The 13,103-nt window shown below is 47.4% G+C and overlaps 1 long non-coding RNA gene across 1 annotated transcript; it reads right to left on the reverse strand.

Moving 5' to 3' along the window:
* Positions 1 to 10,339: 10,339 nt before the first annotated feature.
* On the reverse strand, positions 10,340 to 11,325 carry LOC149356593 (uncharacterized). The gene is made up of 2 exons (XR_016289825.1): positions 11,103 to 11,325; positions 10,340 to 10,483 (listed from the first exon to the last, which is right to left on the reverse strand). It is a non-coding gene; the product is annotated as an uncharacterized LOC149356593 (long non-coding RNA).
* Positions 11,326 to 13,103: the final 1,778 nt, after the last annotated feature.

Below are 13,103 nucleotides of genomic sequence, written 5' to 3' on the forward strand. Positions count from 1 at the left end.
GCGCGATGCTAGTGCATGTTAAAGAACCTCAGGAATTTCTGGAGCCCTCCACTACGGCGGCCTTCATAGCTAGAGTCGCTTTGGGATGTTAAACCCCAATAAACCAATCAGCCAAATCTTATCTATATTAACGACTTGCCTAATAGCATATCTTTCTCCACGAAACTTTTTGCCAGTGATTGTGCTATTGTCAAATAAAAAGCTCTGCTGACCACCTTACCCTCCAATCAGACTTTAATCAGATTTCTTGGCTAATGAAGTTTAATGTTATTAAGTGCAAGTTTATGAGAATTTCCCGTCATGTATCTAATGATATTTCTTGTGATTATTCACTTAATAAAACTCCCCTAACACAGGTTTCATCTTATAAATACCTCGGTGTTCATATATGCAGTAACCTTTCCTCGCAAGCTCAGGTGGACTACATAACAAGTAATGCTAATCGTACACTTGCTTGCTTACGTTGGAATTTTTCTATGGTGCCCACGAACTTGAAACTTATACTTTACAAAACACTAGTTCGGACCAAAGCTAGAACATGCGTCATCAGTAAGGGACCCTCAACTTTCCTTACTAATTCTAAAAAAGATCGAATCCATCAAAAACCAGGTGGCGTGTTTCACTTTTTCCAACTATAATCGAAATGCTAGTGTAACCGGAAGGAATCTAAGCCTTCGTGATCTTTCCATTCGTCGAAGAATTGCGCGTTTGCCTGTTCCATAAAGTCTACCATTATAACCCTCATCTCAGAAACTCGCTACTTCTGCCGGTTTCGTATATTTCTTCCCGCAGCGAACATCAGTTCAAAGTTGAAGTGCCAAGCAGTCGCACGAACATTCATTTCGCATCTTTCATCCCAAAGACAGCTAAGGAATGGAATCACTTTCCCACTTCCACTGCATGCATTACAAACTCAAGAGTCATTTAGGAATGTTGTTAGTGATTATATAATCTAATTCTAATATGCCAATATTGTTCTTGTATATTTTTTATTATTACCCACTTCTTTCTCTAATGCTTCGGCCCTGAGAGTAAATATGTATATGCAAGTTCGTTGGCACCACAATCGCGAGTCGACACCCGTGTCGCTCAAAAGGCGTAAAGAAGCCCTCATGGGCTGTGCAGCTTTCCAAGTCTGCAGCCAAATGACTAGTAAGAGGCCCTACGAAGGTGGCCTGTTCTATATGAATTAGTGGAAAATGTGAGCTTCGCTGCGCCCTTCTCAGACTGTTTATCGTCAGCCATCATCTGGAAACAGTTTTGTCAATCATTTCAGCGGTCTGGGGCACCTGAATACAGCCAGCAAAGCATGTGCGCAGTGTGCACCTCCTCATTATCGGCAGTTTCGTTCCCTCACATCATAAGAAACTACGGAATGTACAAGAGAGCATGCGCTATTTAGGCCATCTCAAGATAGGTATTCTGCACTATTCTGCAGTATGTCATGTAGAACACACCTGTCGCTGTGATTAACACAACAGAAGTCATTTCATGCAGTATGTCTGCCTCATCCCTCCACTTCTATACAATGATTCCTATAGAGAGTTGTAGACTGACTGCAGACTGTGTAAAACGTGTGAAGAAATGTCTGTAACGGTTCCTCCTCCTGCCGCAGGTGCAGCACTCATCATACGGCAATATACGAAGTCACTTGGTTAGACTTCTACACTCTGCACAGTAATTGCGTTTGCAGCTTCACAATTACAAAACATAAATGTATAGCAATTTTAGATCATCCCATGTTTGCCACCTGCAATTTGCAGTACAGGTAGTCACCACCTGGTTATGGCCAATCCCCTTTGTGGGTATGGGCAATTTTATGAGGCCAACAACAACAGCAGCAGCAGCAAGAGATGTTTCATAACCCGAGGAAGTCGGTGGACACAAAGGGATTACAGACTCGCCAACGGTGCTGACGGTGGGGTCCTGCCCGCCGGTCGAGGACGAAGCATCAGGGAAGGAGAAGAGGGGTTGAAGCCAGCAAAGGTGACTGCACTACTAATTATTCGGCTCACGCTGGGCCGTCACCACCGCAGAACGCTACACGACAGACCCAACGGCAGTGGCAGCGGCAGCAGCGGTGGTCTATGGGTTGTGGGTTGCTTCTGGAAATTCAGGATCCCTTAAGGCTCGCTGAAGAACCCGTGACAGTGTGAGATGACCATAGAGTGCGTGTGCTGTGTTCCGACTTGCTGCTGAGTTCGAGGGCAGGGTGCAACTTTGAAGGGGTTGGTGCCGCCTCGGGACACCAACTATGGATTTGATTGATGATGATAAATTTTCAAAGGAGATCCACAGTGCTAGCAGCACAGCGCAGGAAAATGAGAGTGGTGACTACGTAGTAAACTTGCTTAAACAGTTCTCGTGAATATTTAGAGTCAAGTGGGCGCGGCCCAAAAGACCATCTCCTTTCTTACATGGCCACGGTGGTTGTGAGTGATGTTCCGAATTTCAAAAGGTTCGCTCCCAGAAATCGGCCATAGTTCACTTTTAATAAAGTTTTTAATGCAGTACTTCATGGCAGGCATTAAAAATCTGTTTTTGTCACTTCCATATCTGTTTTTCTCACTTCCATGCCCAACGATTCTAGACAATAGCATTTTTGAACAAGAAACACTTCACATGCAATTTTTTCGTATTATGCAAGATTCCATAATTACAATATATCCACCAACCACTTGATGGCGCTTTAAATCTTTTTCTGCTATTAGAATTTTTGCTATCCTCAAAAGCATTCCATATCGGTTTTGTATGGTTTTTCATTTGTGCTAGGTACTCCAGTGCAAGGCCTCACTCGAGTGCAGCTCGACAACTGCTCCCTGCATCTATGATTTTTTTTAAGCACAATTTATTCCTGCATCAGTTCTCTGTATTCTTCTTATAGCGCTAATTTCATAAAAATAATTCCCTTTGTTGTTTTACATTCCTCTACCCAGAATGATGCAATACATTACCGCTACTTGCTGTAATGGTGATGCTGCCTCAAAGCTGCGGGCATGTTAATATCAACGGATTATTGCAGAAGCCCACTATCGTCGATGCGACGATTGTGAACATTAGGCGATTTTGCAAGAGTTCCGTCACCCTTCTGGCCCAAAAGAACTCGGTTGTCCTAAGATAATTGTCTTCAACTCCCAAGCAATCTATGGGGATCGCTAGTGCAGCAGACAAGGAAATTTTTTTCCCTTTAGAACACAGGGAGGCCTCTCCGTGATGCATGGACAATTAAGCAGGGCAATGCGTCACTGTAGTCTTTTTTGGCATAGATCAAGCGTAACGAAACCAAACATGCTACACGTTGGACAGCACGAATACATTGCAAAGCACACTCTCTCACATCTACGCTTGCATCGAATGCAGATATGCAAGACTGCTTCCTCCTAGATCTAACGGTCTGGAAGTGGCCAGACACAGTAACAAATTATGGGAGTACTTATCCGTCATTCTGTGGTGGCAATACGTAAGCATTAGGTATCCTCCTTCCAATTCCTCACATCTACTTATTGTTTCTTCATAATTTCTTACATACTTTGGTGTGCATTTCTTTTGCTCATTAATGAAAACTGCTGAGCAACTTTGCTGGGCTCTTTGCTCAGTCATTCCTAGTCATTTTTCCTATTGCTGAGATTTTCTAGACCTTCTTAGTCCTTATCAATTTTACAATCATTTCTTTTTGTTCTTCCTGTACTAACCACCTTTCGGCCTCGCCTCTTCTACCCTACAAGTGAAGAGGGGAATGTCTCGCCGAGCTTTCCATTGCGTGACAACCATGGCGGGCGGATGGCAGTTGCACGTGGCCCCACCTGCCATGTTGCACTAGTCAGGACGTCGACTGACACGCTTTTTCATGGTGGGGCTTCAAATGCTAAAGTATTCAAATGCATCAAGCGCTACAAACACCTGCAAGGAACTGAATGTAAGGTTCGGTGTGTATAATTTCACATTGTACTGTCATGGACAAAAGTTCGGGGTATGTGGATTTTTAGGGAAGAAAAAACAACAATCCTGCGCAGGCTCACCAGTATATCAGCTGGTATTATTCCAGTTTATGCAACAGACATGTTGCCTCGCGATTTATTGCTGTTAATTGATGTGTTTTGGCTGACTGCGCAGATATATTTTGCATCGAAACCGCATACTGCAAGCTTTAGGGCATGGTTAAGTAATAAGCACACGCACAACACAAATTTTTGGTCCGCAATATATGTTGCGTTTTACAAACTATAAAAGAATACAAAATATGCCACGACTTGTAGACATTCTATACATGGCAGCAAAATACGCCATCGCGATCAATCAATTCCAGGACAAAAAGCAGTCACTTGGCTCCTAAGTCTCGGAAAAACGCCATGTGGTTGCTGAGTGCCTGCGGCCAACAACTCCAGTCTCAAACGTTGCCACCTGTGGCGGCTCTCCTCTGGTCTCCGGAAGGCTGCCGTGCAACAGCCATTGTCCAACCTGGGGAAGACCCTGCACGGCAAGATTCCAACACATTGCAACACAAACTCACAAACTATAAGATTTGGTTTGGTCCAAGTGTTAATGTGCGAAGCAACACTCATTTCTCTTCCGCACGTTTACCAGCACACGGCTCAAATCACCAGCAGAACATCTGGGAATCTAACACAAGCATTCGATATGAGAACAGGCTCAGTAACATCGCTGGGTTCTGCGCGCTACTGGAGATACTACAAGGGCATCACTGAAGCATGTGCTACAGATCCGGAATATCCCCAATCTGTAATCTTTCGTGATGTCTCTCCCACAGGAAACACACGATGATCAGCTATGCTCTGCTAACTTCAACTAAAGAATCCGTTAAATAGAAAGCCAGCCAGCAAGAATTTCATTCGTCTAACCTGAACTGTGGGGGGCGAGGCTGAGGGGGTGGGGTAGCAATGTGTTGTGGGCCACAATGTGAAATCCATATCAGTTGGAGTACAACTTTCCATTGCCCAACCTCCTGACACCGTAAGCCTCACAAGACCTCCCCAGCTCCTGCTGGCACATGAAAACAGACTGTATTAGAACTGCAACTGAGGTTGAGGCTGAGGTAGTTGCTACAGAAATTGTCAAAAATATATAGACCACTTGGTGTGTTTCTAGCCGGGGCCTCAGGCTTGTTATGCCTCTTGGGCGTTCTGAATCTTTCGAAGGTGGCTGCAGGACTTGACCTAAGCGGTCCTGAGCATAAATCTTCAAAAGGTTAACAAGAGCCGCACCACACGGCTGGAAAGGAGACCATTTCAGCTTTCTGTTAAAGCGATAACATTAATGTTTCCATTCTGCAGAAATTCCGGCGGTGGCCTCAGCGCAGTGAGTGAAAAATCCTCGGAGAAGGAGCCTAGATGAGCCACGTTGGTCAAGTGATCTAGAGGCATCACCACAACCTGCCCACCGGATTGAGAGCAAACTGACCACTGTGGCAGGTGGCAGCTCAGTTAATAGAGAGTTTTAGTATAGGGTCACCCTATCGCTTTGGATCATAGGGGAATAGCAGGATGCTACTGCGCATGCGCAGAACGCTAACGGCCCTTGGGTGTTTCGGTGAGCGGGCGACGCTAACGCAAAATCGACGAAATAGCGTGCGCCCCAAAGCCCCTCTACGTTGGGTCAACATGGTGGCGCCCATCGAAGCAGGCCGTCTCGCTTCATCACCGATTTGTCGTTGCCGCTACTCTGTGGCTCACGTTCACGGCAAACTAAAGGTGCCCGAAGGTTTTGCTTTGGCTGAAGTTGGCTGAACAACAAGATTCTAAGGATATAACACGCCAAATTCTCAGATTGCTTCTGTGTTTACAGAGCTGCTAGGCTTAGCGAGTACGCGTCGATTGACGTCAGAAAGCGCGGGAGGTTTGAACTACTGATCTCCACAAACAGGTTTACAACTTTGATCTTCCTATGTGGATAGTCTTGGCTCAGATTGAACATGTCCGCATTATAAAAAAATATTTGCATCATTTTCCGCATTTCCTAATTAGAAATTGGTAACTGCAACAGTTTGAATGTCGTTTTATTTACGCATTGGAAAAATACAGCATATATATTAAGTGATTGGTTCTGAAAGCTTCCCTTTCCCGCCGTTATGTCGCTGCCTTCAAGCAATGCAAAGCGACCATCCACCACCCTATTCTAGACAGAAAACTTGAACCCGTTTCCTTAACGCTGCTGAGCACATGCGGATAGGGTCACCCTATTCACCCTGGCCCTATTCTAAAACTCTAATAATTGGTTGCAAGAGATTGCTCGGAAAGAGCAACCTGAGTCTCAAGCCGCACCGACGGCAGCACCTGCCATCACCAGGCAGTGGTGCATAGCTTAACTCCTGCACCACTCTGCCAGGGGTGGCATGAGGGCCCCAAGGGATAGACGAAGTTGAGGATGACCAATTCCGCATATAAGGCAATGACCAGTTACTGCTATCAGACTTATTACCTGTTAACAATACCGCACTTATCGCAATGAACGCTAAGGTGGCGCTTAAGTGTACCCTCCAGTTTTTTTTTTTATAATGATTGTACATATCTATAATGAGTTCACTGTAAATGCTGCGACATGACACCAAATAAAGGCGGACACAAGCACAGCGGTGTCAGCGTTGTCTGTGTCCTGTCCTTAGAGTCATGATGCATATACATACATATGCGTACTGACCAGTACGGAACAGCATAGGAATAAACTTCGAAACAAATGCTAATAGGTTTATAGGGTTTAATGCCCCAAAGCGACTCAGGCTATGAACGACGCCATAGAAAATTTCGACCACCTGGGGTTCTCTAACTCTAGGAGGTCATAATTTCTGGAGCCCTTCACTACAGCGTCCCTGATAGCCTGAGTCGCTTTGGGATGTTAAATCCTATAAACCGATTTCAATTTGTTGCCAAAGACCAAATGAGACATGTGTGATATAACCGTTATAAGACTACATAATACAACAAACTGAATATGCGCAGATGATATGAACCTTGCTTCACCAGAAGCAGCTAGTGTCCATCGGCAAAACCCCGATCTGGTTGACAGAAGCGTTTGCGGAGACAACACGTCCCACCGGCCACCTTCCAGACCTCACTCCCCAAGCTAGGGAGCTCCCATCTACGCACCGCCACCCTCGGCCAACCTCCTCACCCCCACCCCCTGCCACCCACCAGAGGTGCCATTCACCACTGAATTCTACTTTCCAGATGCACCACGCACCACCAGCCCTGATACCTCTCCATCCACGAGGCCTCCTTTCCCTAGAAACCCCTGCAACAGCTGAACCAAAATGTGACGGTGAAATCGAAGTTAAGGAAGCAGCGAGTAAATCTGCTGGCCTCCAGAAGCGCTATCCACCAGGCTCTTCCCCGTATCTAGGGGACTGCCCCCCACCCACCGCCAACCTTCACCCCACCTGCACCTTCCACAAATCCACCCACCATTACCCACTCATATCTGCCCCTATTTGCCCTCCAGAAACCCTCTTATCACATCTGTGAAGCCTCGGAGTAGAGCAAAAGCATTCATTAATGTGAAAACATGAAACTAATAACTAAGGATGAATCTAACTGCTTTCACAGAATTGGCCATCCATATCCATCCATCCATCCATATCCATCCATCCATCCATCCATCCATATCCATCCATCCATCCATATCCATCCATCCATGCAAACGCCTTCATTGATGTGCACGTAGCAGACGAACTGCGGCTCTGCAAGCATGTTTTCTTCGCGTGTCGCCTGCCGGTTGGAATAGGCGCGCGTCGGAGATTCGGCCGGAAGCCGCTGGGCGCGATAGCCGCACGTAACTGTCGTAACTAAATGTCGCTTTCGTGGGGCAACTCCGCATACTAGCGTTGCTCAAGCCGGCTGAGAAAACAGGCGCAGCGACGGAAGTTGCTTGCGGGTTTGGTTCCCCTCGAATCTGGGATCGAAGCTCGGATAGTGGGAGATGACAGCAGCGCTTCCGTGAAACCGAAGAGCCGCGTGTAGTTCAGGCACATTCGCGGGAAGAGATTGGTGACCCGGCGCCACTCGCTAGCTGCGGCGCGTCTGATGTGCATGAGCACTTCGGGTATATCTCCGACAAAGGCGCCGATTATGTCTTCTGTGGGAGTTCTCTGCACACAACGTATACAGATGGCCGTACTTCGGAAGGCTTGTCGCCACTCTAGGGCAGTCGTTCTTTTGCTCGAAGGTGGTCGTAGATTGCCACAGCGGCCGCTCAAAACAATGGGCTAGGTGTGCTGGGTAGCTTTTCACCTTTGCAATGAGCGCGCCATGTTGAAAAAATTCGACACGAGAGTACCTGCTAGCTTACACTCGCTTCGTCGCTTCGTCGGTGTCGTGTTTTTTCGTGTCTGCATGTGACAACGCTGTGCACGATGCAGAATTAGCGTCCTGCTTCGGTATAGGGACCGACGTTGCCGTGCCAGCTAGTACTACTGTGACGGAAGCGCAGATTCCACAACGTCCACGATATAAGGACGCCGCTTTGGTTGCCACGACTGCACCGAAAAACGGAGTGCATGCGCCAACTGAAAACTCCACCGAAAAATGGAGTGCATGCGGCAAGAATTCATTTCAAGATCAATTAAAGAAAGCGCGAGGTCACATATCATTTCACTCAACATTTAAGCAAACTTTGGTGGTCGTCCTGCGTTTCTTTTGTATGCACTTGGTCCAAAATTTTGCAAGGACAACGAGATCTGAAGCCTAATTATATCAAGGCCAGATATGTTGCAGAGATCGGAAATCAACGGCTTTGCTCAGATACGCAGGCCACATCTATGCAAGGAGCAGCTCAGACGCGCCGCAGCTATCGAGTGACGCCTGGTTACGGTTCTCATCCCCGCGAATGTGCTTGAACTACGTGCGGCTCACTGATTTCGCAGAAGCGCTGCTGTCATTGACCACTGTCCGAGCTTCCATTCCAGAATCGAGGGGAACGCTGCAAGCGCCGGTTTCGTCGACAGGATCAGGCAGCGATAACAAAAGCACTGCTGTCTAATCGACGTGGAGTTCGTTTACGACGTAGTTACGTGCGGCTGTCGTGCTCAGCGACTACGGGCCGAATCGCCCCAAGCAACCACCGATATCCTTCGGACGGCCGACAGAGGTCTATTTCGGATGTTCTGTACGTCCGCTGAACATCCGCAAACAGCCGGTAGACGTCCGTCGGCCGTCCGAAAGGTGGCCAAAGGAGCAATTTCCTCGCTGGCGTCCCAGAACCCTCCTCGCAGCGCCGCCCCTCCTCCTCCTGTTTTTCTCCCTTCTCCTCTTTTTTTCTTTCACGGCTGTTGCGCTCTTCGGTCTATTCCTCCGGCGAATCTGCCTCCGCGCCGCGAATCTGCGCGTCTTCTGGACCGCGGCCTGGTCAGCGCGCCTCTCAACGCGCTGACGCATGAACACGTAGGTGGTGGTGGAAACGTTTATTGCCAATGATGTAAATCGTAGGGGCGCCTGGTTTGCCGCAAAAGTTTGCATGATGACAAGAATTGGTCTGGGTATCGGGCATGCAGCAGTATTGGGTATTGAGCAGTCCGGGTTTGTAGTTGTCGCCAATGTGCAGCCTGCGCTATGGTGAGGGACGGAGCGGGGGGCACGTATTCCATTCGTTTGTCTCGGCAATACGAGAGAATATCACGGAAGGAGACCAGGTAGTGCGCGGGCCGCGGGCGAACGGACCGTCGTGTGAATCGCCCTTTAACGCCATTTTAAGTACGCGCGCAGTCGCCTTCTTTGCGCGAGGAACGTGCCGGCCACACAAATGGCTCGAAGGGCAACGCGAAAATCGCGAGCCGGACGCCCTAGAAGCTCGCCAGGAGCAGAACAGCTGTGAAAGAAAATACGAGCAGAATCGCTTTATTAAGGCGGAAGCCTTAATACAAAAATATAAGAAATTAGATCATAAAACACGAAAAATATTAGAGAAAAGGCACATCTAGTGAACGCACGGGTTTCGTGAGTGAAATAAAACAAAAAAAAATGCAAATATGAAAAGAAACAAAATAATAAAGAAATTAAACTATAAACCATGAAAAATATTAAAGAACACAGACCGCGTGGTCCAGAAGACGCGCAGATTCGCGGCGGCGGAGGTGCGCGGAGGCAGACTCGCCGGAAGAATAGACCGTAGAGCGCAACAGCCGTGAAAGAAAAAAAGAGGAGGAGGAGGGGAGCGGAGGCACTGCGAGGAGGGTTCTGGGACGCCAGCGAGGAAATTGCCGCCAAAGGTATACGGTTCGCCCGCCGACGGACGTCCAGTTGAGTACGTCCATTGGCGGATCTTTCTCGAATATTCCATATATGGTGCATGCGTGCTTTTTTCACTCCGCGCAATGCAATAAAACCAAAACCAATTTGATGCATAGCACGCATATTTTATTGTGGTTGATGATACATCAGCAGAGCAATGGGTTACATTCGGAAAATTTCTTAAATGTGACTCTTCAAATGTGGCAAGCTTGGGACACACATCCGTAATCTTCCCATCCACAGGATTTCTGAAATAAAAAAGAACGCGGAAAACATCAGTCATGTGAAACAAATGGCACAATGCAGTAGCCCAAGTAAAATCATTGGAACCAATTAATAGAAGTGTTTAATGCTGCAAGTATAACAGACAATGCACTTTAACAAACACCTCAATGAGTATAAGGCAATAACAGCTCTCACTTTTCCACACCATATTTGACAATGTATCTGTTCTTTATTTATTTTCATGGGCCTTAGGGCACTAACCTGCGCGGCACTGTACGCGACTGTGCACAGAAAGCCGCAAAGCTTCCGTTGCGAACCACTGCGAAGTACACGTGCTTCCTATGGTATGCCTTTCGCGCGTTGTCACTCTTTATATAGGCACAGTGAACCTATCGATGCCTTAAAAATTAACAAGATGCGAAAATACTCCGTCCCGCAACTTTGAAGAGGAGTGGGAATTAGTCGCGCGAGTTGAGGGCTACCGCAGCTGTATGATGTAGGCTCCCGAAAGTGTGAGAACAGCACACACTTGTGGAAGCCATCTCCTCGCGCTTACTGCTCCCACTGTCCTGTGAACGAATGTTATATGAGCATGCTGCATTGTCCTAGAAGCAAGTTCCAAGAAGTGTACTGGATACATACCTTCGTAGGCAATCACATGTGCACTAAGCCTTCTTTAAACCAAGGTCGACGCAGTACGTGATTCCGGTGTTCCAGAAGAGCTTCAGGCGCTTCCCGTATCTTTCGAATTGCTTAAGTTACATACTACTTTCGTCCACAGACCGAACAAAGCCACACATTATAATAACAGAGCTATAAAGCTCTGCGCGACAACACTACGCGACAAATCAACAACAGCTCTACGGAGCCGTACTGATGGATTGGATTGGACTGACCGCGAAGTGACATCTATGATGATGGTGATAGCAGAATGCACGGGAGTTTTGATACTTACGACTGGTTTCAATGGGAAGTTTACCTAGCAAAACGGTGGACATGCCGCAGAACTCCACTAATTTGGAGAAGTTATATAGTTATAAAACTAGGCATTGAGTTCTTGCAAAATTCTGCAACACCTGCTTCTCCTCTTAGATAAATTTAGCTCGTTGGCGGCTCTTGCACTGCAGGTAGGAGTGGAATCGCACCAATTTGCAAACATCTTCGCGTTAAACCCTCCAACTGATGCAAATAAAACAGTATACATACACGAAAGACGCGAATATTTTGTGAAATAAAATACGTCCATACTCATGGCCTGGGAAAATACTCGGCCTTACATCCTTCGGACGTACACCTCGTCTCTCATGCGGACATACAAAAGTGGACACTGTCCGTACGTCCGGCGGATGTACGAATACGGATATCCGAAATCGGATTGTGTTCGTACGTCCGATGGACGTCCGATCTCGGCAAAGGACGTTCGGATCTAGCTCGTACGTCCGACGGATATCTGTGGTTGCTTGGGGCCGATGCACGCGAATTACAAACGGCAGTCTGAATGCGATATGTGAACGTTCTGGCAGGTTCCGAAGCCCTGATACGGAAGATGAAGACCGGTACTCAAAGTATAAGGGGGACGAGTGAACGTGAAATGTTCAGGACTGTGGTGGTGCCATATCTGTATAAGGTGTCTCATCACCTCAAGAGAGTTGCAGTCAGGCATGGCGTCCCTCTGGCGTTTTCCGCGCCGAATAAACTGGCAATTGAAGCTGTGCTCCCGCACGTACTACGTGATAGGAGGACTATAGTGGCTGCCTAATCAGGCACGGAACATCATACATCCCTTGCGCCACTGCGGTGGTATATGCATATGCCTTCCCTCTTTCATGTGGAAAAGCCGCCGCGGTGGCTCAGTGGTTATGGTGCTCGGCTGCTGACCCGAAAGACGTGGGTTCGATCCCGACCGCGGCGGTTGAATTTCTTTGGAGGAGAAATTCTAGGGGCCCGTGTACTGTGCGATGTCAGTGCACGTTAAAGAACCCCAGGTGGTCGAAATTTCTGGAGCCCTCCACTACGGCGTCTCTCATAGCCTTAGTCGCTTTGGGACGTTAAACCCCATAAAACCAAACCATCTTTCATGTGGAAAGGTGTACATCGGGCAGACAGGGCGGTGCATAAATGAGCGACTCTGGGAGCATGCGAATAATGTTAAGAACAGCACAGACAAACGGGCACATCTTTTGTCCCACCTTAATTCTTCCCGGAATTGTGCACCGCGATTTGACGAGATTGTGATTCTTGACAAAAGCAAAACTAACACGCTCGGCTAGCCTTGGCAGCCTACCACATAAAGGAAAAAGCAGTATACTGTATGTGATACGTCCGTAGCTCTGTACGCAGCTGAAATCATTTTTTTTTTGCGCTCACTTCTGCGTTAGCAGCACTTGGCATGACAGTTGTGGTTCCAGATGGTGTTTGAGCATGCGTGGTCAGATGTATAAGTATGCGTTCTTGAGAAGAATAAACCAGTTGTTAGTAGCGCCTGTGTCTCTTCGTTGTGGATTGTCCCGTGTTTGCCCAACAATAATCTTAACAGTAACATGTACCAACTAGGCCCAACCTAAGTTTTATTGAATGCTGGCATTAGTTTGTCTGCTACGTACACCTCAATCATGGCGGTCGGCGTTGCCGCAACGCAGCGCC

This window comes from Amblyomma mixtum, chromosome 3 (assembly GCF_055824585.1).
Source record: "Amblyomma mixtum isolate Tamu chromosome 3, ASM5582458v1, whole genome shotgun sequence".
Lineage (NCBI taxonomy): Eukaryota > Metazoa > Arthropoda > Arachnida > Ixodida > Ixodidae > Amblyomma > Amblyomma mixtum.